The sequence below is a fragment of the Rhamphochromis longiceps genome, linkage group LG17 (assembly GCF_057381845.1).
Source record: "Rhamphochromis longiceps isolate RC_006_pf linkage group LG17, R_longiceps_female_GT1.1, whole genome shotgun sequence".
NCBI lineage: Eukaryota > Metazoa > Chordata > Actinopteri > Cichliformes > Cichlidae > Rhamphochromis > Rhamphochromis longiceps.
In genome coordinates this window covers 40746029-40769393 of record NC_140573.1, presented here as the reverse complement: position 1 = coordinate 40769393, position 23365 = coordinate 40746029, and the positions used below count along the sequence as shown (strand labels likewise).

General features: G+C 42.2%; 1 protein-coding gene across 2 annotated transcripts in view; it reads left to right on the top strand.

Moving 5' to 3' along the window:
- Positions 1-23365, top strand: part of pde4ba (phosphodiesterase 4B, cAMP-specific a) — a 182940-nt gene that overhangs the window by 3840 nt on the left and 155735 nt on the right. The window lies entirely within an intron of this gene.

Below are 23365 nucleotides of genomic sequence, written 5' to 3'. Positions count from 1 at the left end.
TGGCCACGAGGTGTCCCTTATTTATTTTTTCAGGGAGTTGGCAACCCTATGGTAAAGTACTGCTTGGGTAATGGGTAAGCTGAAATATAGAAATTATATAAATGTTGTGAGAGAGCTCAGAGCAGTTACCTCCTGGTTTTAGTTTTTATGCTAAGCTATGCTAATCACCTCTTACCTGTAACTTTAAAGTTGATGCCCTGACATGAGACTGGTATTAATCTTCAAATATCACTCTTCATATGTTTCTAGGCAAAAAGTCCAAAAAATGTCACCAGAATCAGTTCAGGTCTGAAGTTGTCGTGTATCATCAGCCGTGTTCTTACAAGTGAAAACGCTCATATTTGGTTAGAGGGTGCTGCGTGAAGCAGAATTCATGTAACCACGTTTTTGTTCATTTTAGTAGCTCTTTTGCTAAACGGAGCAATTTTAGATTTGCAACCAGTGTCTCCTTCTGTCTCCTGAGGGGCACCAGACAGGGATGCCCACTCTCCCCTTCACTTTTTGCAATTTTTATCGAACCTCTAGCAGCAGCATTTAGACAGGCTACAACAATTAAGGGCATAAAATGTAAGAACATAGAACATAAAATCAGTCTCTATGCGGATGATGTGTTGCTTTTTCTGCAAAACACACAAACCAACCTCTCTGAGGTAATTACTTTAATAAACTGGTTTTCAAGAGTTTCAGATTATTCAATTAACTGGCCAAAATCTACAGTTCTCCCCATTAACTGCTCCTTCCATAATTCTTCCTCTGCCCCACTGCAATCCGGAAATATTAAATATTTAGGTATTAATGTCTCTCCTAAGCTTTCAGACTTAACTAAACTAAACCACATCCCACTTCTAAAAAAAGTAGAAGGCGATCTGACTAGATGGAAATCTTTACCCATATCACTCATGGGAAGGGTCGCCACTATAAAAATGATGATCTTGCCAAAAATAAATTACTTATTTTTGATGATCCCTAACAAACCATCACAAGATTGGTTCAGATCTCTGGATTCATATATTTCCAAATTCCTTTGGAAAGATAAACCCCCGCGTATTAGCTTAAAAACGCTACAAAGAACCAAGGATAGAGGAGGATTAGATCTACCTAATTTTCACCAATACTTCTTAGCCAACAGGCTTCAGTTCATCTCAGAATGGTTAAAACATACCTTCTTAGTTGAGCCCTGGCTAGATGTTGAACAGGCACTATGCAAGGATCTAGAGATTTCAGACCTACCATTTATTAGCTCAAACATCAAAAGACATGAATGCTTTAAAAGTATCAACATCAGCTTTTCTCTAACAGCATGGTGGGAGTTTCTAAAAATAACGGAGTCTTCATTAATCCCATGCAAATGTACACCTATCTGGAATAACCCTGACATATTACAAAACAATAATATGATTAATTTCCCAGAATGGAGTTGTAAAGGAATTAAATACTTAGAACATATATTAGAGGGAACAGAATTTATTCCATTTGACAGACTAGTTGAACAATATGGGATCAACAAGACAAGGTTTTTAGAATATCAACAAATTAAATCCATAGTAAAAAAGAAATTTAACCTCAGTCAAGTTGAATTACAAACACCACTAAGTGCGGCACATTTTTTTACTCTTAAATCCCCCAAATTATTATCTAAAATATACAGAACACTTTCTAAATTAGATGAATCAATATCCCTTCCTACTGCAAAGTGGGAAGCAGATTTATCAGTCAACCTAGACCAAAACTTCTGGTCTCAGATTTGCTTAAAAACTTTTAAATTAATTAAAAATCCCAGTCTGCAATTAATACAATACAAAATACTTCATAGAGTGCACTATACAGGTCATCGGATGTTCAAGATGGGCTTTACATCTTCCAACAACTGCTCACACTGTCAAGGCAATACACCAGACAATTACATCCACGCTCTTTGGTTCTGTCCACCAGTGCAAAAGTTTTGGCGCGAGATATGTGAAGACTTATCAAAGTGTCTGAAATGTAACATTCCAACTTCCCCCTTAGTGTGTCTACTGGGCAGCTTAGATAATGTCACTTCAGAAAAGAATATAGCCCATATGATCTTCACTGCCCTATGCATAGCCAAGAAAACAGTCCTCATGAACTGGAAAAATAAAAATAATCTTAATTCTAACCAATATAGAAATTATCTATTAGATTACATTAGTCTTGACACAGCCTCTGCCACCACATTAGATCAATTGCTCTGGGCCCCTTTTATCAGCTCCATCACCTAGTGGGGGTGGGGGGTCATAGTTTGGTCCCGCCTTCACTGTTGTGATTGGTGAGGGGGTAGGGACAGGCTTAGGGCGTCGGGGGGTTCCCCGGAGGCATCTTCCTTGGGGGGCTCAAACCGGGGTAGCGGTCACGTCCGGTTGGGGGCTCTGTTGGCTCTCAGGTGACTGTTTCCTCGCGGCTGCGTGCAGCGGGGCTAGGGGAGGGTCTGTGCTGACGGACGTGGGTTACTGACCTGGCAACCTGACTGCCCCTGGGTGGGTCCGGGATGGGCGTGAGGTTCTGGGGGCGCTCCGTCTCTGGGCTGGGGCCCGGGCCGGGCCTCGGGGGCTTGGGTCCTGGTTGGTGTGTTGCCGGGGTTGTGGGCGGGTGGGTGCATGGGGGCCCGGCCCTGGAGCAGGGTGCCGCCGGTGCGTCGAGGCGCCTGGGGGGCTCTTCATCTGGTGGGGGGGATGGTCACATCTTGCAGGAGCTTTCTTCTCTTCAGGAACTCTCTGCGGGAGGGGGAGATACAGGAGAGGTGGAGGAAGATCTCAGCCTGGGCGTTTACCGTCTTATGTAGTCTGGAAGATGTGTGGATGGTGGGGTGGGTGCAGTTTTCTCTGTGGTGGGGTTGGGTGGACTGTCCAGGGCTCTGTGGAGCCGGAGGGCGCTACTGCACTGGGCCCCGGTCTGATGGGCCTGGGCCCCCCTTCCCTGGCGGGTCGCGGAGGGTGGGAGTGCCTACTGGGGTCAGCGGGGGAGCTGGCCCCAGGGAGGGGTTACCTGCCCCTCCCTTCCTTCCCTCCCCATCTCCAGCTGCCTCCCTCTTCCCGCTCCTCCACAACCACCCACACATGCAGGGCCTTGGAGTGGGGGTATGTCACCAGGGTGCAGAGGAGGCTACCCCCCCCCTGTCCCCTTCTGGCTGCCTCTGCCTCAATTTTATCCCACAACTTAGACATTCACATTATTCACACTCTCATTACACATACATATAGGATCTTGGGGGTGGGCACAATCACGGAGTCCAATTTACCATCAGGGTGTATACCTCACCCCTGGCGTCGTTGCCCACCTCTCAATTTTAAATACACTTAGTCATTGAGGGCTAGCAGGAGGGACTATGCGCTTACCTGCTGCTCCATGGCAGGTAGCTCCATGCCCTCCTGGGTTTTAATTGCACCTTAGAACACATATGCATCAACACTACAATGAGCGGGTGGAGGGAGGTTTGGAGTCTTCTCCCACCCCCATTCTCTGCGGCCTGCTGGAGCGGGAGGGCTAGTAGGAGGAGTTGGCCGTCCGACTGCGGTCTGGGGTGTGGGGCCTCCCTGCTGCTGCGGAGTCGGGGTGGTCTGCCTCTCCCCACCGCAGGGAAAAGGGTAACACCACCTGGGTCTGGGTGCAATTCCCCCCTCCAGGGGCAAGGGTACCTAGACCCGGTTTGTAGAGTACGCTTGGGGAGTGTGATTGTGTGTACAGCGTCTCTTTATGTCTGTCTCCACGTTGGTTGAGTGTGGAGTGAGTGCATATGAGAGCATGAGGGTGGGAATGGATGTTTGTGTCTGTGTGTGCCTGTATGTCTGTGTCTATATGTCAGGTTGGGTATCAGACGCCACCTCTCTGGGGACACCTCAGGCCCTCCAAGGTTTGGAGGCCTATCTCCACCCACCACCACTTCCCCTGCCGGTGGCGGACTCCCTCAGGTGTCGGTGTGTTGGTGGTTCTTTGTGTCTGGGGGTGGGCGTCCGGGTACACACCGGCTCACTCCTTGGCGGCCGCTTGTCGGGGCCTGGGGCCTGGGGCTCGCTCGGGCCCCTTTGGAGGTGGGGTGCCCCCGGCCTCTCGGCCTGGGGCTCGGTCACTCAGGCGCAGCTGGGGGCCGGCGGAGCTCACGGGCGCGTCACTGCAACTCCCCCTGACTTCTGCTCCGCGGCTGCTGGGCGAGCCCTCATCTGGGACTCTCCTCAGCTCTTACTGGAACAGTGGCGCGGCTGCCCCTCTGTTGGTCTTCCATGGTCTCTTGTGTTCTGGGGGCCTCTGGATGTCTGGAGTTTTGATCTCCTCCATACCCGCTTCACACCCTGGAGGACGGGGCTGTGGCCCCCCCACACTCCCTAGCAGATCATTACATGGAGAAACCTTTGGAATGCAAGCATGCTGATCCACACAGGTATGCACACATGGGTATTCACAGACGCGGACTAAAGCTTTCTTGGCTGCTGCCTCAAAGCACACTGTGCGCTGTCTATCTTGCGTGCTGCACAATATCGTTTATTATTTAGTAAATATTGATATCTATGGCTAGCTAGTTTATTGTGATGGTGCTTTGTTTTCTCTATTATTATGTTGCTCTTTGTTGTTTGCTGTCTCCTCTGTTTGTTTTTTTTGTTTGTTTGTTTTTTTCTCCATACAGGTGACCCAGGAGTTCTTTTTTTTTTTTTTTTTCTCTCTCTCTTCCCCCCCCTTCTCACCGTCTCTTCTCCCCTTTGGTTTTCTTTCTTTCTCTCCCCCTCTTTCTCTCATTCATTCCCCCTGTCCTATTTATTAAAAAAAAAAAAAAAAAAAAAAAAAAAGACAAAGGATGAACTGAAGCTCTGCCATCACGTAATGTCGCATACTGCTGTTTCTGATGTCATTTAAAAAAAAAAAAAAAAAAAAAGATTTGCAACCAGTGACCAACAAAAAACAAACGGACAGTAGAAGATGGTGCTGTGTGTAAGATGAAGGGCGACTGTTTAAAAAGTTCAAATGAAAGGAAATGAGTTAAACAGAGCAGAGAGAACCACAACGATGACTCATGTCATACACGTTATCCGGTTGTTCAGTGATGACGCGACGAATCCTACTTCCGGGTCTAAAGTAGTCTGCGTTTAATATGGCTTTTGTGTTGTTAACATGTTTAATGTTATGTATTTTCTTCTATTTGATCTCAAAAAGCTCCTAAAACAGTCAGTGATCACTGTTGACCTCCCTTTATTACCGCTAATCATTTATTTAAGCTCAGTTTTTAAAACCTTAGGATGTAACTACAGCCCAGCCCATGCAGCAGTATATGAATGACTAACCTCGTATTGTGGATGGATTATCTCAGTTGTTCTCCTGGCTGAAGTTTGGTCCTTTTACAGCATCCTGCCATGCAATTACATTTGTTCCTGACCACCGAGAACACTCACGTTAACTTTTATCGAGTGGAAAAAAAGTTAGCTTGTTTATATTATGCTAACATAGCTGTGTCGCTAGCGGTCACGTAGCACATCATTATATAGCAGCTAGCCCAACTTCAGTAACCCTACAAACGTCACTGCTGTTTAGTTTTCAGTCTTCATTTATGCTGGAAGTGATAGCAGAGCTGTACGTTTTAATTTGTTTCCAAAACCCGGCAGTCAGGACATGTTATATTGTATTTAGATAGAAGCTAGCGAGCTAACTCCCTGCTAACTTCTAACTCCGTTAAATGTCATAAATTCCGTTTTCATGGATACCTGGATGTTAAACTCAATTGTTACACCTGGTAGAGCAGAACGCTGATCATTTTATTAAAGATGAAAGACTTTAGACAGTTTTTCAACTCTCAGTAATGCCATAGTGATCGTTTGATATATGGACCTGCAGCGGAGTTTAGGCCCAGACACGGCTAGTGACGTCAGACTGAACAACCGGATTGTTCCATTTATTTCTGACACTGCCCCCTGGTGACAGTACACCGAAACAACATGTAGACCAGTCATTTTCAAACTGTGGCACGCGGGCTCCCTCTAGTGGTACGCGGGAAATCTCTCAAAAAATGTTAAGAATAAATAATACTCCATGTTCTGATTGAGGGATTTCTGAAAAGTTCAAACGTACAGCTCTGCTATCACTTCCTACATAAATGAAGACAGACAACTAAACAGCAGTGACGTTTGTAGGGTTACTGAACTTGGGCTAGCTGCTATATAATGATGTGCTACGTAGTGGCTAGCTACACAGCTATGTTAGCATAAACACAGTGAAGCTGGAGGATGAACGCTAACTTTTTTCCACTCGATAAAAGTTAATGTGAGGCTGGCAGGATGCTGTAAACGGACCAAACTTCAGTCAGGAGAACAACTGTACCACAATACAAGGTTAGTCATTAATATACTGCTGCATGGGCTGGGGCTGTAGTTACATGCAGGGTTTTAAAAACTGAGCTTTAAAATGAACAGTGGTAATAAAAACCGAGAGAGGCCGACAGTGATCACTGACTGTTTGTAGAGGCTTGTTCAGATTAAATAGAAGAAGATACAAAGCATTAAAACATGTTGAAAACACAACAGCCTTAATAAACACAAAGTAGACTGGCCCCGGAAGCAGGGTTCATACGTCATCACTTAAAGACTGGCGATCCCACCTGCTGTGAATGTTTTAATGCAGTACAGTTATTATTATCACATCATGTTTATGACAATTAAAATAAATATACTATTGTACTTTAATCTAGGTCATAAAGGTGGTACTTTAAGAGCCATATATTTTATGAGGTGGTGCTCATTGTGAAAAGTTTGAGAACCACTAAAGTAGACGATGTTCTGGAAAGCTCTCCGTAAGCCCAGGCTGTAAGGCGTTTGTGAATCAATAAAGTAATGTGTGTTTAGGTGGGACACTCCACTGGATTTTACCTCTAGCCAAAGGGATTTGGTTTAGCTGGTGATGCTTAGCTGGGATTTTACTGGATTGGTGTAAGTGAGAGTAGCTATGCCAGTGAGTGTTTGGGTCATGAAGCTTGAGACTGCAGTGGAGAAGATTGTTGTATGTTTTTAAGTACAGTGAGGTTGGATGCGAGGTGATAGTTTGTGCAGGGAGATGTTTGTGTGTGTGTGTGTGTGTGTGTGTGTGTGTGTGTGTGTGTGTGTGTGTGTGTGTGTGTGTGTGTGAGAGAGAGAGATTAGACTCTGCTGTGCTGAAGGCTGGACAAATTAAATAATATCTGTAAGTCCCACAGACCTAATGACCTCATTCCCATGCAGATCACAGCTAACCAGTTGTGACCTGATCAGGTCTGTCTCTCCATCTCTCTGTTTGTCTGTGGATTAGTTTAGTGCTTGTCTGTGTGAGTGCACTTGAATGCACACTGCCATTTGTGTGTGACTCTGCATATTTATGCGCACATAAGTGCACACACAGTTAACGGAGCTCTGAGTATTTAGCTGACCTTCAATTAGAGTCTGTTTCCTAGGGCTTACAAGAAAGTGTGCCTGGGCAAGCATCTCTCTCATCAAGTTTCCACACTGTAATATTTCCATTAGGGGATACAGCTATAATTTAACCTTTGAACTTTCTCATCTTGTCCTTCATTTTTTAGTTTGGATTTAAAGTTTTCCTTAAAGCGTGCTGCATCTGAAAGTGTTCATTAATGTTATTAGAGGACTAGTATGTCTTTTCCATAGTAGACTTTGTGGTAAACTAAAGAACATGCACACCACACATAGAGGGGCCCTGCCTGGGTTCAAACCCAGGACTCTCTTGGTGTGTGGCAGTGTTTAGGCCAATAAGTAGTCATCTAATAATCCAATCCAGCGGTCCCCAACCATTTTTTGCACCACGGACCGGTTTAATGTCAGACAACATTTTCACAGGCCGGGCTTTAAGGTGTCGCGGGTAAATTCAACAAAATAAAATGATATGACGAAGACAAAAACGGTGCTATTTTGTAAACATAATAATAAATGCAAATTCACTGTGTAATTGTGTAACTTTATTAGCAGCGTACTTCTGAAATGCGCCAGCAACATCCTCCTCTGCCCCTTAATGCTCTCTGGTCGCTATGGTAACGGGTAAATATTTCTTTCAAAATAAGACACACAACGACAACGTGGGAAAAGACCCGGGGAAACTGAGTTAACGATAAAAATCCTGAAAACCACCCGAGCCTCAACTCTCGCGGTACCAAACGACTCATGGACTGGTACCGGTCCATGGCCCGCGGGTTGGGGACCTCTGAGCTGCTGCTTATTGTGAGTGATTCTGAAGCCCTGTCCACAGGCACATTAGTGTTTAGGTATAAAAAACATAGAAAATCTTTTTTTCTATGATTTTCGTTCCCATATAAACTGAAAACTGAACTTTTCTAAAAGTCCTTCCAGGGTGTAGATTTTTAACAACTCTATTTCTGTGTTTACTGGTAGAAAAAGAAAAGGAGGATTTTGTCTTACAATGGTGAAAAGATCGTTTTATTCTCATTAATGATGCTGTGTTAGGATTCTGATGAACATTTCTATACTGTTAGGGTTAGAGCACCGGTTGTTGCACAGCGTGCTCCCAACAGTGCTTGACATCCTTTAACATTTGACCAAACCTTAATCACAGCTGTGGAAAACCAGAAAACATGAATGACTCGTGTCTCATTCATTAATCATATGCGTGAGTATTTTAGAGAGCAGTGACAAACATTGTTAGTGTGGTGAGGGGCTGCGACAGACCAGACAAAACTCATATGGAAAGATGCTGAAATGCAACAATTGATCATGTGGTGTTTGTCTTTTTTGGTCACTCTTTTTATCACCTTTCTTCCATTTCCCTTTTTCTGACCTTTAACCTCTCTTGCTGCCTCTCTCACTTGTCACCATTTCACGTTTTTTTTCTGCCTCCATCTCTTCTTCTGTCATTGTGGAGAACTCTCACGCTCTCCCGTTCTGGCTGGCAGGCTTGCATTTACACGGTGCGCGGGTCAAACCGAACAGCTGTTCATTCTCCAATCACAGAGCTTGTAAGCGGAGGGTTGAATTTATTTGTCGGCAACAGTTCAATGCTTTCTCTCCGTCTCTTCTTCCAGCCCTCAGTGCTTTGGCCTGCTCTCAGCAGCCGTGTCTGTATCAGTCTTAGCGTACGCTACTCTCCCTCCACCCGCTTCTTACTTTCTCTTTTGTGTGTGTGGTCAGGGGCAGTAATGCTTGTTACCACAGCAACAATGAGTCTTCTCCTGCGGCGCCTTCGGATTATGTGCGCTGTGACCTCGTGCACTTTGCCCTCCAGTCGTTCACGTGGCACTGTTTTAGCCTCGCACTTTGTGGGTCGCTGCATGTCTTTGTGTTAGTTTGGTTGTATTTAAGTGCACTGATTGAGAGTGATATTTAATTATAACCACACAGGATAGTTTTGAATGAGCTCGTAGATCTTTGTCTGATTTTTGTCTGTGTAATGCGAACCACAAATCGCTGCTTTTCGAGAGGGTGGTGAGTATACGGAGGATGTTTCCTCATAAACGGTCGGTGAGGATGGTTTCCAGGCGGATTGCAGTGGATTTCTTGTGCTTTGTTACATCTCCTCGTCTTCTGTTTCTCCGTTAAATTGTCCATCAACACATATTGAAAAAAAGAAGCTGAAATCACTTTAAAAAATGGCCTTCGGCAAATTACACCCAGGATGTTTTGTTTTTTTTCGTGTTCACCCTCCGACAAGCTAAATTTATCAGACGTCACGCATTTTTCTGTGGCGAGGGAAAGTAGGCAATTTATTTTATCTCTCGTCTGAGACGCAGGGATCAGGCTATTTCACAGCGATAAAGAAAAGATGAAGATAAAAGAAAGGAAAGCAGGGATAATAATTCACCAAACAGTTTTATTAATATCCGGTCCCTCTGTCAACCTCAGTGGAATATTTCATCACTTTCAGCAGCATATAAATTGAAGCGAATGGTGTTATTAGACCTAGAACGGCCTTTTATTGAGAGACAAAATTATGTCTGTGTTGTTCCGTTAAACACGCAATACATTTTTTATATTCAAAGTAATTGTATATTTCATGTCTTTTTGAATCTGCTGAACCATGCAAGGTTGCAAGTCTGAAGAACAAATAAATGCCACAGACTTTCAGGCTTGTGTATAAATCTGCAGCTGCAAACATTTGCTGTTTGCTTGCATGCACAGGTCTGTGTTTCTCCTTGTGTTTATGCAAAAAGCACGAGCATATTGCTGGAAGCTTTGGTCAGCTGTGTTTTAGAGAATACTAATCAGTTTCTTTCAGATGCTCTTCTATTTACTCTCTGTAGTTGTCTCTCTTTCCTTTCTCTCTGTCTGACTCACCCTTCCTTCTCTGAGCTGTTCCTGCCATTCCCGATGTTATCCTCTCACTTACGTTAGTCTCTGTTAGACCTTTCCCCTGCTATTCCTGATCTACATCCTTGCCTCTCTTCCCTTTCCCACTCTCCGTACGTCCGCCCTTCTAACCAATGGGAGTATGTTTTCTCAGTTCATCTCTTCCTTTGTTTTCTCCTCTTTTGTTTTGTTGACTTGAGCACGGAGGGATTTGAGTGTCAGTGGAGGCGAATGACAAATGGGAAAGATGCCAAGGATGCCCTGTTACGCATTGTGCTTACAGTGTTGGAAAATCCATAAATAACACTCAGTTATGAGTGAAGCATGAGTGTTTTGTTGTCCATTTAACTGTAAAAGAAAGCGGAGGTTTCTTCAAGGGCAGTGCCCTGGTGGCACTAATTGGTAAAAAGTCTTTCAAGGAAGAAAAAGCTTCTTCCCGTTAAAGTGAAACTAAAACTTTACCATAGTTGGAAAACATGACATGGATTACATTTAATTAAAACTATGAAAACAAGGTATGTGTGAAATGCAATGAATGATGCTCAGCATAGTCGTCTTTTTTCTACTTCTTCATTTAAAAACAAAAAAACTGCTCTTATTTTGTCTAGAGGTACAAATCCAGCAGCAGGGGACAGTTATGGAACAAAATTCCTTGCCAATTTGATAGTATTTGAAGAAAATCCACAGCTCAACCATGCTTTTATCCATTTGTCCTTTCATGCATTTGTCTTGTGGCTACAGTAGCACAGGCAGTGACTCATTCCTGAGTGACTGAGTTCTTCGCTTTATCTCTGAGCCCTGACACACTGGGCGAATTGTTTGGTCACTACCGGTAGCTTTGACAGTCCAGTATAGCCACTACCATAAAACACACGAGGATCTCATCTGTAGCCTTAGACAGAGAGTCATATTGATTAAGGAGAGATCATTTGGAAGAACAGAACATGATTTATTGAGATATGGAATTCACTCGAGCTATTTGGTTGTTAGACTCTGATAACCCATCATAGATGGATGGGATCGCAGTGGTTATAGGGATCAGGACCTAAAGGAGTTACATTGCATGAATGAGAGTCTGAAAAGTAGAATGACAGAAAAGTGCTGTAATTTAAAGCACGCAGAAACGAGGCCGATTGGCTCAGAGAAGGCAGGCAAGAAGACGACCGGACTAGAGCAGTGTCGCTAGCATCCAGTTTGACGGTGTGGGGGAAAAAAAGAACAGACCAGCACCACCAATAGAACTGCACTTGAAATAACTGCTTTATTTTTAGGCTATGAGGAAATGATCCATCATTGACGCGATGGGGCCACTGATGGGTTTGTGGCTCTGATTTTCATTTGTGTGCATTTGAAAGAGGCCATCTGCCCAAGCATGGGCAAATCTCCAATTTAAAAAACAATTTAAAACTCAAAACACAGATTATATGGCAGTGAGCACAGGGCCCACTAGAGGACGTCAGACCCCCAGGTTACCCTCGTGAAGTCTGTTTCTGATTGTTTGGTCCGAAACTTTCTCATTAGTGGCCCGCTGGAGGTTATTTTGGAGCTCTGGCAGTGCTCACCCTGCTCCTCCTTGCACAAAGGAGCAGACACCACTCCTGCTAATGGGTTGAGGACCTTCTACGACCCTGTCCAGCTCTCCTAGAGTAACTGCCTGTCTCCTGGAATCGCCTCCACACTCTTCAGACTGCGCTGGGAGACACAGCAAACCTTCAGGCAACGGCATCCTGGAGACGTTGGACTACATGTACAACCTCTGTAGGTTCCAGTTATCACCTCATGCTACCAGTAGTGACACTGACTGTAGGCCAGGGGTGATTTTTAGCCCATTTTTGGGGGGTAAATGAATCAAAGCACCCCCAAAATGAATCAAAGCACCCCCAAAGATTTCTTAGTTTTTTTGACAATATTTGCTGTTTGTGTGGCACACTGCTAAAAGTATAAAAAGCATACAGTACTTGGTTGAGACGTAACATTTAATAACAAAAGTATAGAAATCCCCCCCCTCCCAAAATGGTTTGTTCCAGCTCGCCTCTCCCCTGCTCTGGCTCTAGCACCGTTGCTGCCAGAGTGATGGTGTCTGAGACGCAGCTGAGCGGAGGTGGAAGTGCCTGGCTTAAAACAGGACATACTAGCTGCATTTAACCTTCAGTTACTCTTTATATAGTTGGTAGGAGTCAGACCATGTTTCTTTTTAGCTGAAAAACATTACACCAGGTAACCTGCAGTGTTGAAAACATGTTTTCCAACGATGTTTGCTGCCCTACAATCTGTCCTGCTCTGTAGTAAAATCAGCAACATTTGACCGTCCTGTTGCTCCCATTGAAATGTATACAGCCTATTTAAAATCTAAAACTTATAATTGTCCATAGCCTGCTGTTGTTACCACTGTCCTGTTTGAAATGGATACTAACTAGCTAACTGACTGAATGCCCATTAACCTTATAACTCCCGGTGTGTGTGTGTGTACAGAGACAGACAGGTTCATAATGGATATAAGGAAGTTTTTTCCCAAAAAAAAAAAAAAAAAAAAAAAAAAAAGAGCCACATTCAGGTAAAAGTGTAAAATCAAATGATCCATTAATCAGGAATAATGTTGGATCAGTGTTTCAATATTTATATCATTTATTAGATGTTCATGTGGTTTGGTTATTTGCCTTTTGGTTGAAAGTACACTGAGATACACTGAAAAAAATATGTTGTTGGATTTACTTAATTCAATGGTGGACATTTGTTGCACACAGATGTTTTGCTTTGGCAGCAACTTAAACAATTGAGTTAAATTAACACAATTTATTCATGTTCAATAAACCTGTGCAATTTGTGTTGATAAAATGTGACTTAAACATGTTTTGATGAAGTAATTTGAGCTCTTGAAATATTTTAATCCTTCACAATTTTCTCACTTTATCCCAACACCATTCAATAACTTTTACCCAATACTACTTGGTCACTTAAATACTACATGTTATCTTCAAATTACATTTTGCTATTATATTCTAGTATCAAATACACAATTTTCAAATGGAGGCCTTATAACAGATTGTATTGTTCTCTTCCAAGATGGTTGCTGGCATCCACCAGTAACCTTTCAAAACAAAATGTCTAATTTCACTGCATTGACAGTAGGTAAAGAATTAAACTGACATTACTCCACTACTGAATCTATATAAATCAACAGTTAAATAATGTCAGTTCTTCCGTGTTCTCTGGAATCAATCACAGCAAAGAAATTAGACTCTTTTGAAAAATGTTGGGAAAGAACAAATCAAAACATTCTATTTAAGGCCTCTGATGTCAAGATTCAGTTAAACAACAATTATAACTAAACAATTTGAGGTAATGTTAGTTTCCATTAACATTAAATTAGGTTACTGAATTGGCAAACACCTTCCTATTAACATTACCCATTTTACCCCAATAACTAAAGAAATTAGCACCTGCAGGTCAAAACCTTTATTCAAGAGATGCAAAAATAACATTGATACAGTGACTGTCAAAAATTACAGCACTGATCATACTGTGACATCTTGGTTCAAAACAGCACACTTAGAAATATTCAACGTTCCTTACTTCAACTGAATGAAACTGAAAATACCATTTCATACGACCCATATGGGATATTTAGACTGTATAACTGTTCACGCTACATCTCTTCACTAGTAAAAGAAAGAAAAAATACAAAGAGAAATTTAAAAATGCTGCCAAAATGCTGTACAGAGCAAAAGGAAAAACAAACAACAACAACAAAAACGGCTCGTCCTCATGGCAGTTGCAGAGTATATAAAAATGAACCCTGCGATCTGTTCCTGGAATTGAGCTTCAAAAATGCAGCAGAACAAGTGTGAGATTTAAATGTCCTCTCACCTAGAGCTGATCAGCTTGCATGCATAACAGTGAGCTTTCCTTGCAGGAGCAGTTTTGTCTTAGTTGTGAGTTTTTCTTGAGAGCTGAGTTGCTTCCAACTCCATTACCACCCTTTGAATCACCTCAAAAGTGTAGCAGAGTTGTGATGGGTAACTCATGTTGAAGGAATAAAAATGGTCCAAACAGCATGGCTACTGCAAAGGTCACGTTATCCAGATCTTGAAGAACTACTATACCCTCGATGATGATGCCAACGTCAGAAAAGTCATTGCCTGGTGCATCCTCTGGAGACAGATGTTCATTGTGGTTTTCTCAATCTGTGCAGTGGCCTCAGTCAAGTCCTGGTTAAACACAAAACATTTCTTTAAGATTCCTTTTTAAACTCATCTCTTTTGAATCTACCAGTTCTAATGTTAGAGTAATTTAAACCAATGCAAGCAACATAGTAAATAGCTATAGCCAAAGAGTGGCCTGCCATGCTGCCATTCATGGTCTAACAGAGTTTCTAAGAGAGGGTGAAAAACATAATTTCAAATGCTTTACATTAGTTTTTGTTAGAAAGACACCGGCCCATCAGAAATCCAGGTTTTGTCACTCAGAAGATGTTAGAATTTAGACTTTCAGCCCCACAATTTGGTTAGCTGTTGGTCTTTTTTTTTTTTTCCCCCCAAACAAAAGCTAATGTAAATATTGGTGGGATTTTCCTTTGTTCACTAGAATGACAAATTTAAAGTTTTTTCACACTGATGTGACCCCTAATACAGGGGTGGGGCCTATATTATATTATACATACACATTAAAAGTGAATCTCTGTCCAAAAAATGCACTGTTTACTTTTTACTCACTATGAGCGTCATTTTTTTATTCCAATCCATTCTTCTTTTGCAGCATTTAAATAACCTTGATCAGATTTGATGGTTTTGTTACAGACATTTCAAAAAAAGTGTTTTGCTTTTCTTTCACAAATGTGGGGATTAAATTGTGTTAAAATGTACAAAACAGTGATGTGATGGGGCGATCGTGGCTCAAGAGTTGGGAGTTCGCCTTGTAATCGGAAGGTTGCCGGTTCGAGCCCCAGCTTGGACAGTCTCGGTCTTTGTGTCCTTGGGCAAGACACTTCACCCGTTGCCTACTGGTGGTGGTCAGAGGGCCCGGTGGCGCCAGTGTCCGGCAGCCTCGCCTCTGTCAGTGCGCCCCAGGGTAGCTGTGGCTACATTGTAGCTTGCCATCACCAGTGTGTGAATGGGTGGATGACAGGTTGTGTAAAGCGCTTTGGGGTCCTTAGGGACTAGAAAAGCACTATACAAATACAGGCCATTTACCATGTCATGTTTTGAGACGAGGACCCAGGCACAGAGACTTGATGAATTTAAGAATCGTATGATTCAATAAAGAAATTTGCAGACTTGCACAGAGATGGTAAAATTATGATGACTGATAACGGAGACGAAGACAACAGACGATGAGGACAGGGAGGAACAGGGGTTTAAATGCACCAAGGAGACAGTTTGAGAGAACTCAGGACAACTGGAGACATTTAAGGATGCAAGGACTGACAGAGACAGGGAAGAAGTCTCATCGTGACGTGTAAAGTTTATCTTGCCTGGCTGGGCAGCTCTCTGGGTGCTCAGCACCCCCAAAGCTCTGATCCTAGAATCGCCCCTGCTGTAGGCAAATGCAAAACTAGTGAAAAACAGTCAGAAAAGATGAGAATGTCAGTCGTCTCCACCTGTAAAACCATGTGTGTTTGGGGGTTGTCTCATTGTTGCCCCTCCAGTGACACCTGTTGTTAATTTCATTGACACCAAAGCAGCTGACACAGATTACCAACCCCCTCTGCTACTTACCTGACCTGCTCCTTTCATTTTAGCAGCATAAAAGCAGCTTTTGTTGTCACAGTCTGGCGAGGGCAGACTGTATGAATTGAAAAAAGGACCCAAAATGCAGACTCCAAGGAACAGGGAACAAAACTTGAATGTTAACAAAAGGTGAGCTGTTTAATATGGCTGGTAGAAAAGGTACAAACAAAGGGCAAGGCAAACTGAAGCAAAATTAACACAAACCTAAACTGGGGAATCTAAACAAACAATAAGAAAAACCTAGACAAGAAACTTGGAAGCATGGCATGGACAACAGACGACCTGACAATCACACACTGAAAACAGAGGACTTAAATACACAGGAGGTGATTAGGGGAAGTGGAAACACATGAGGAAACAGCTGACTAGGATAAACATAATGATGCACAGGCAAGAGTAAAACTAACCGCATGAGCACAGAACACAAGACCCCTTTTCAAAATAAAACAGGAAACATGCAGACTTAGACACGACAACCAGAACTTGACAATGTAAGACACAGACATGAAACGCATGAAGAGCAGGGGAGATTTAACATGGTTGGAAACACGAGGGGGAAATAATAAGAACTAGAAACACTTAGGCATGATAATACAAACTTGATAACATAAGACACGCAGCATGAAACACGAAGGGTGAGGGGAAGCTTAAATACAGGAGAAGAAAACACAAGGAGTCTAATAACCAAATGAACTTAGATAACCTAATGAACAAAATAAACTCAAACTTAAAACGCTGGGTCAAAAGACCCAGGATCATGACATTTTGTTTTATGGTTACATTGTGTTTCGACCACTAGCGGTTGGCAGCAAGTTCTCTGAAATATTTGTTTATGGTCAAAATAATAATTAGGAGGACGAAGAATGAAATGAGTTGACATTAAGAGCCAGGTAGGAGGCGAGCTGGTGGATGGTTTGGATGATAAATGTTTTAAAATGTTTAAAACAAAGTTGAAATGTTTATCAGGCAGTTCCATAATCTTAACCATGCATTTGCTGGTGCAACTCATTAATTCATTTCATTCAACAGTTATTTTCAGCAGTATGTCTCTAGCATATCTCTCTATGAGTCATACCCAAGCATCTTCTAAGACTGTTGAATTAAAGTTGGAGAAAAATCATTGTCATCATTGAAGGAAACCATTGCTGTGTACTGTGAATGGTCCAAGGACTTTTTGCTGTGGTACAAAGACATCATGCTCCCCATTATTATAAACATAGGTGACATTAACCTTAGATTTCTTTTTGTAAAGGAGAGTCATAAATCATACAACAGCAGAAGGGTTGTGTAAGGTTGCTGTTTGAACAAATAACTGATGTTGTTGTTTTTCTGTGGGCCGTCTCAAAGGGCTGCGGCACATGTTTGTTGTAGTATTTGATATAAAGGTGGGCGTGACAGGGCTGCATATAAATGTGCGTCTGTGGTTATCTTACTAACAGCTGAGGCTTTGTGACCTTGCTTCTGGGACTGTATTTTTGTGTGTGTGTGCCTAGAGAGGTGAATAGAAGTGTTCTCATTTGTATGATGTGTATCTATGCGAGAGTAATGAACTTGTCACTGTCTCCATACTAAGTGGTCCCAGGGAAACAACGAGGCCACTGGGGTTGTGCTGCTAATGGGCTAATGGACTTCTGCACTGGACCCATCCTGATCACGCACAGTTACACATCCCTCACATACACACTTATTGCATCAGGTTGTATAAAGACAGCAGGTAGCACATGTGGAAGGAACAAGTAAAAGTGTAGTCTCTCAGGCTTTAATCTAAAAATCAGTATAATTGTCAGTTTCCATTGTGAATCTTTAAAATTCAGATGTGTTTTTAGAACTAGAGAAACGCCCAGAAGTTTAGGACGAACTGTTGAAAACACAAAGCAGCAGCTTAGTACATTTTGGCATGTAGACATGGTCAATACAACCTGCTAAAGTTCAAACTAAGTTTTAGAATGGGGAAGAGAGGTGCCAGACAGGCTGGCTTGTGTATTTCAGAAACTGCTGATCTGCTGGGATTCTCTACCACAACCATCTGTAGGGTCTGCAGAAACAGGCTGGAAAAAAATACATATTCAGTGAGGGACCGTCCTTCGGGAGTAAATGTCTTGTGGATGTCAGAGGTCAGAGGACAATGGCCAGACTGCTTCAAGCTTTTTGGAAGGCAGTAGAAACTCAAGTAACAGTGTGTTACACAACCAAAGTCTGCAGAAAAACCTTTCTGAATGCATAAAACTCTAGATTGGAATAACATCTGATTTGAGGAGTCTCGAATTCTGCTGAGACATTCAGACGGAAGGGTCAGAATGGTATGTTAACAAGATAAAAGCACATGTATACAGACTTAAAGTAGTTTTGAGACATCCAAAGTCTCAATAAATGCATCTATTTGTTGCTTCAGACCGCTCAATCGGCATCAGGAGTTTATGAAATGATGGCGAACGAAAAGATTTGGATGGAAATACAGAATTGCAAAAACTGAATAGCATTGTTGTGAATGTTGGGTGGTCAATCAAAGATACGACGGACAAATTCACTCATTATAAAATTGTGCATATGTATTATTATATGCCAGTTAAACTTCATAAAATGGGCTTCGGATCTAACAACTCGTGTTGGAAATGTCCATCAACTATTGGTACTGTTCTTCCTTTATTGTGGTCTTTTGGGTTTTTTGGGAACAAATAATCCAATGCATTGATGAGTGGCTCCATGGGCCTCTACTAGAACCTCCTCAGCTGTGCCTATTAAGAGATTGGACTGTTTTACCCAGCGTATGTCCAAGTGACAATATGGTCTAGCATCGGTGGGCTTCATAACTGCCACCGGGTGAGCCGACCAAACCAGAATTTGCAGAATGGCTGAAGTTGAGGACAGACTCTGGCTTGTTTTAGTAACTGGTGGCAAGGAATAAAACTGCCAAGGAAAGTTCCAGGAATTGTGGTCTGGCTTTATGAAATATATAAAAAAATATATATATAATGGCAAAGTGCCTTTTCCATCTTTTTCTATTTCTGCATCCACTGAGTTTCATAGAATCCTTTATTTGTTCCATTATTTTCTCCCTGCCAGTACTTGGGTACTTTCTCTGATTGCCCAGATTGTAAATATGTTCAGTTTGTCTTGGTTTGTGTTCTGTTTGAGTTAAAATAAAAACCTCATAAGCCAAGTTCCTGTCACCTCGCGTCAGGCATTATCAGCATTGCATGTAATACAGTGTTGTCTGTTTAATGTTATACGAATAAACCAGTGTTAAATATAATATGAAAACGTGTTACTACAGAAGATGTTCACGAATTATTAAAATATGAAAAATTGACATCTGAAGAACTAATAAACTGCGATGGAATAGTGCGACCCATTGGGGTGTGCATGAAAAAATGCAAGCTGTTCGAAAATTCATGACAACTACTTCAATAAAAGTTAAAATCATCCTTCCACTTACCTGAAGATGGGTTGCGGGGGCAGCAGCCTAGGCAGGGAAGCTCAGACCTCCCTCTCGTCAGCAACCTTCTCCAGCTTATCTGAGGAAACATCAAGTCTTTCCCAGGCCAGCCGATAAGTGTAATCTCTCCAGCGTATTCTGGGTCCACCTTGGGACCTCCTCCCAATAGCCTTACCCAGGAGGCGACAACCTGAGCTGGCTTCTTTTGATGAGGAGGATTAGCAACTCTACTCTCTGAGGAATGTTTCCAGCACCTTGTTGAATCTTTGAAGGAAATTCTGAAGGCAAAAGGCTTGACTGGTTTCTATCAACATTCACACGAGTCCAATGATACTGGACAGTCAGACTGGAGCAGCCAGGGATCAAACCACTGATGTTCCGATAAGTCGATGACCTGCTCTCTACCTCCTGAGGCACAGTGTATATTTGAAACAACTCTATTACAATGATGCTTAATTATGAGCTTATTTCAAGCTTATTTAGTATTTTGGGACATTTTGGTATGTTTTGGCTTCTATTTGCTGGGAAAACTCAAACGACGAATACAACTGGAAACTAGAAACCCAAACTCGAAAACAAACCAGGAACAGGACACTAGGAAATTACTAGGAGCATGGAGGAACACACAGCATGGAGGGTAAATGATGGTTAACAATGTGACAAAAGACAGAGAAAAACACAGGGCTTAAATACACAACCGGGACAACGAGAGGATGGGGAAACGGGTGGAAACACAGCTGGGACAAATCAACCTTAACAAGGAAGCAAAATTAGATACACTGCACACAGGATGAGGAACTATCAAAATAAAACGGGAAGGATGAAAACATTCATAAAGATACAGATTAGACACTGAGACGTGGAAACATGACCGACTCTGGAACAGAGGAAACATGAAGCGCAGAGACAAAAGTAACTAGATGTGGAACACAGGGAAGACGTAGTGACGGAGAACTAAGACTAAGCATACAGTACACTGAGACAAATAAGGAGAGCAAAAAATACAGGACTAAAGCTGCACTAGAGACATGACACCAGGAACACAGGGGGAGGCACTGAAACAGAAACCCAGAAACCAGGAACTTTAAATATAGTACAAAGAGAAAACAATAATTCAAAGAATATCACTTAAACCAAAGACACAAACACTGGGTCACCAGACTCATGGCAAAATGGGTGTAATTGTTGTTGTCGTTCTAAGGAGCTTGGAAAGAAAGCGACTGGACTTCTTTGAGTTTTGTGAAGATGTCTCACCTCTCATCCGAGAAGCTTCTTCAGTTGTTTTTTTTATGGAGTTGATGATGCTACATTTGTATTACTTTGTAAAGCCGTTTGGTAGTCTGAGCATCTCAGTCCTCACTCTGCTGTACTCCCACAATTTTCTTTCTTTATTTTTAATAATGGTGTGATGTCTCAATCAATAAAATCTTCTTTAGACAGTCAGGCACTCATCAACCATATGAGTCAACTGGCGATTGTTCACACATACCGCCTGGTTGATGAGCGCCCAGTTATTTGAAAAGACACTAGTTTGACTTGATCGCCATTGTTTAGGAGTTTTGAGCCTGAAAAATACCACAATAATAGATCTACATTTGGTAAACCAAGCAGCTACTTTTTGATAAACTTCAGTATTTGGCATCTGGTAGCTAGGGATGGGTATCGTTTGGGTTTTATCCGATACCGGCACCAAACTGGTACTTTTGAAATGGTGCCGGTGCTTAAACGGTGCTCGAACCGGTGGTTAAACAATGGAAAACACAAACTTTGTCCTAAAACCTCTCATGTTTAGCTGGGGGTTTTTTTTGTAAAAAAGATAACAATGTTAGCCTTTTCTGCAGCTATAGGGCATATATGGTTTCACTTTATCAAACAAGAAGACAGCCGCATGAAACTACGATGGTGTTTGCTAGTTCACCTTACATGCATTAATTTAATAACGTGGTTAGCCTACTCAACATAATTTACACACGAACAACATTAAGCTGCTCACGCAGAGAAGAACGGCTGCTGCTGCATCATCATCCGTCATCATTTCTGCTACACTGGCAGGGCTAGGGGCCAGGACTCTCCTCTTCGGGTTTTTGGGGGATGTTGCTAACTCAGGGTCTGATAACAGGCACCACACCCGCAGTAGATGTGCTCGGGCTGAGGTCTCGCAGCAAGCTATCAAATACGGCGCATTTCTCGGCTTTTAAAAAGACGCTATGCGTCGCCAGGTGTTTCATCAGATTCGAGGTGTTACCTCCTTTGACAGTATCACAGTATCACCTTAAAGCACTTGTTGCAGGCTGCTGAATTTACATCTTTTGTTGTGAAGTACAGCCAGACTTTGACCGCTTTGCCTTGGGCATTTTTAATCTGTAGCTCTGCTCTAAAAGAACGTACGTACCTGGGCCCGCCTACTATGCTTGGAAAGGTAAAATGATTGGCTAGAATCTAAAGTTAATGACATCTCAGGAAAAAAAAAAAAAGCACCTAAATAAAGCACCGAAATGTGCGCTGCTTTTCGGTCTGGTTACTACCGTTTATGTCAGAACCGGTGCCATAATTGCACCGGATACCAGTAATCATCCCTACTGGTAGCTGCTCACACCGCTGTTTGAATAAATTACAGCCATTGCCAGACGGCTAACATCGCCAGACCAGGCTCAACCAAGATATTTCCCAGTGATCAGTGGTGGGAAATATTTCATCTGTCCATTTTTGTAAAAATGTTAAAAGTACTAAAAGCTTGGCAAGGTCTTTGCACCACTTTAATGGATTTACCCGATTTACTACATTTTGGTGTGCAAAAGAACAGATTTTGTTTTAAAGGCAAATGAATCAAATGGTCGTATCCATAACACTGATGAACTTTCTATGTTGAATATATCAAGTAATGGAAAACCTAGACAGAGCTTTGAGTCTGATGACTCATCAGACCAGTTGAATTGGTTCAGACTTTCATTTCGCACGTAGCTCCGTCACTCTCTCCTCTCGCTCGATCAAATGTCCTTTTACCTTGTGACCGTGGGAGAAGAAAGAAAAAGAAAACTTTCTATAAAATAAGGGGAAATGAGTCACTGTGTTATTACAATCATGCTGTGCTTCTGACTAACACGCTCGTCCTGTTAGAGTAATGTAAAGGTGCCTTCTACAATGGCCACAGATGAACCGCATAGAAACATTGTTTTTATGTCCTGAGCAACTCACAAAGTACCGTAATGTAGCATTCAATAAAACTGCATAGAAACTGTTATCAGTTCAGAAATGTTGCAAAGTTTACACAGAGTTTGAGCAGGAAGCCAGTCCAGTATTGCTGTTAAAGATGTTATCTGACCTGGGATCAGATTACTGCCTATTCTGGTCCATACGGTGTGTGTCCTTTACTTTGCTCTGGTAATTGTTTTGAGTTACATGTGTTTTTTTTCCTCTGTATCCTTTATGGATCTTACATCACCATCCTTCCTTTTTCCCGTCTTTATCTTATTTTGTTTTCAGTGCAGTTCTTATCACTATTATGCTTCACATTACCTCTGTGTATCTGCCATCCGCCACCACCATTTATTCTCGGAGCTGTCAAAGAAAAGCATTATCTGTTCCTCCTTGCTGACTCCTCTGGAGCTCTTCCCACTGTAAAGCAGTACTTACTCTATTTATTTAAAACATATTTATATATGGCACAGCACCAGAGTCAGGTCATAAATCAATTTTTACTGCTTTGTATTTCATTACATAGTGCCTCTACTTTTTTAATGTTTGCTGTCAATTTATAATTTGCCTAAGAGCAGTTGCCATGCTCATTAGTCTTTCAGCTGTATTTTCTAAAAGCATGGTTTCCCTTTATCTTCAAGAGAAAGGGTCAGAATTCATTATCTGACTGAACATTAAATTATTTTAAAAAATGCTGAAGAAGAAATAAATCATCAGAAAGCCCATCTATG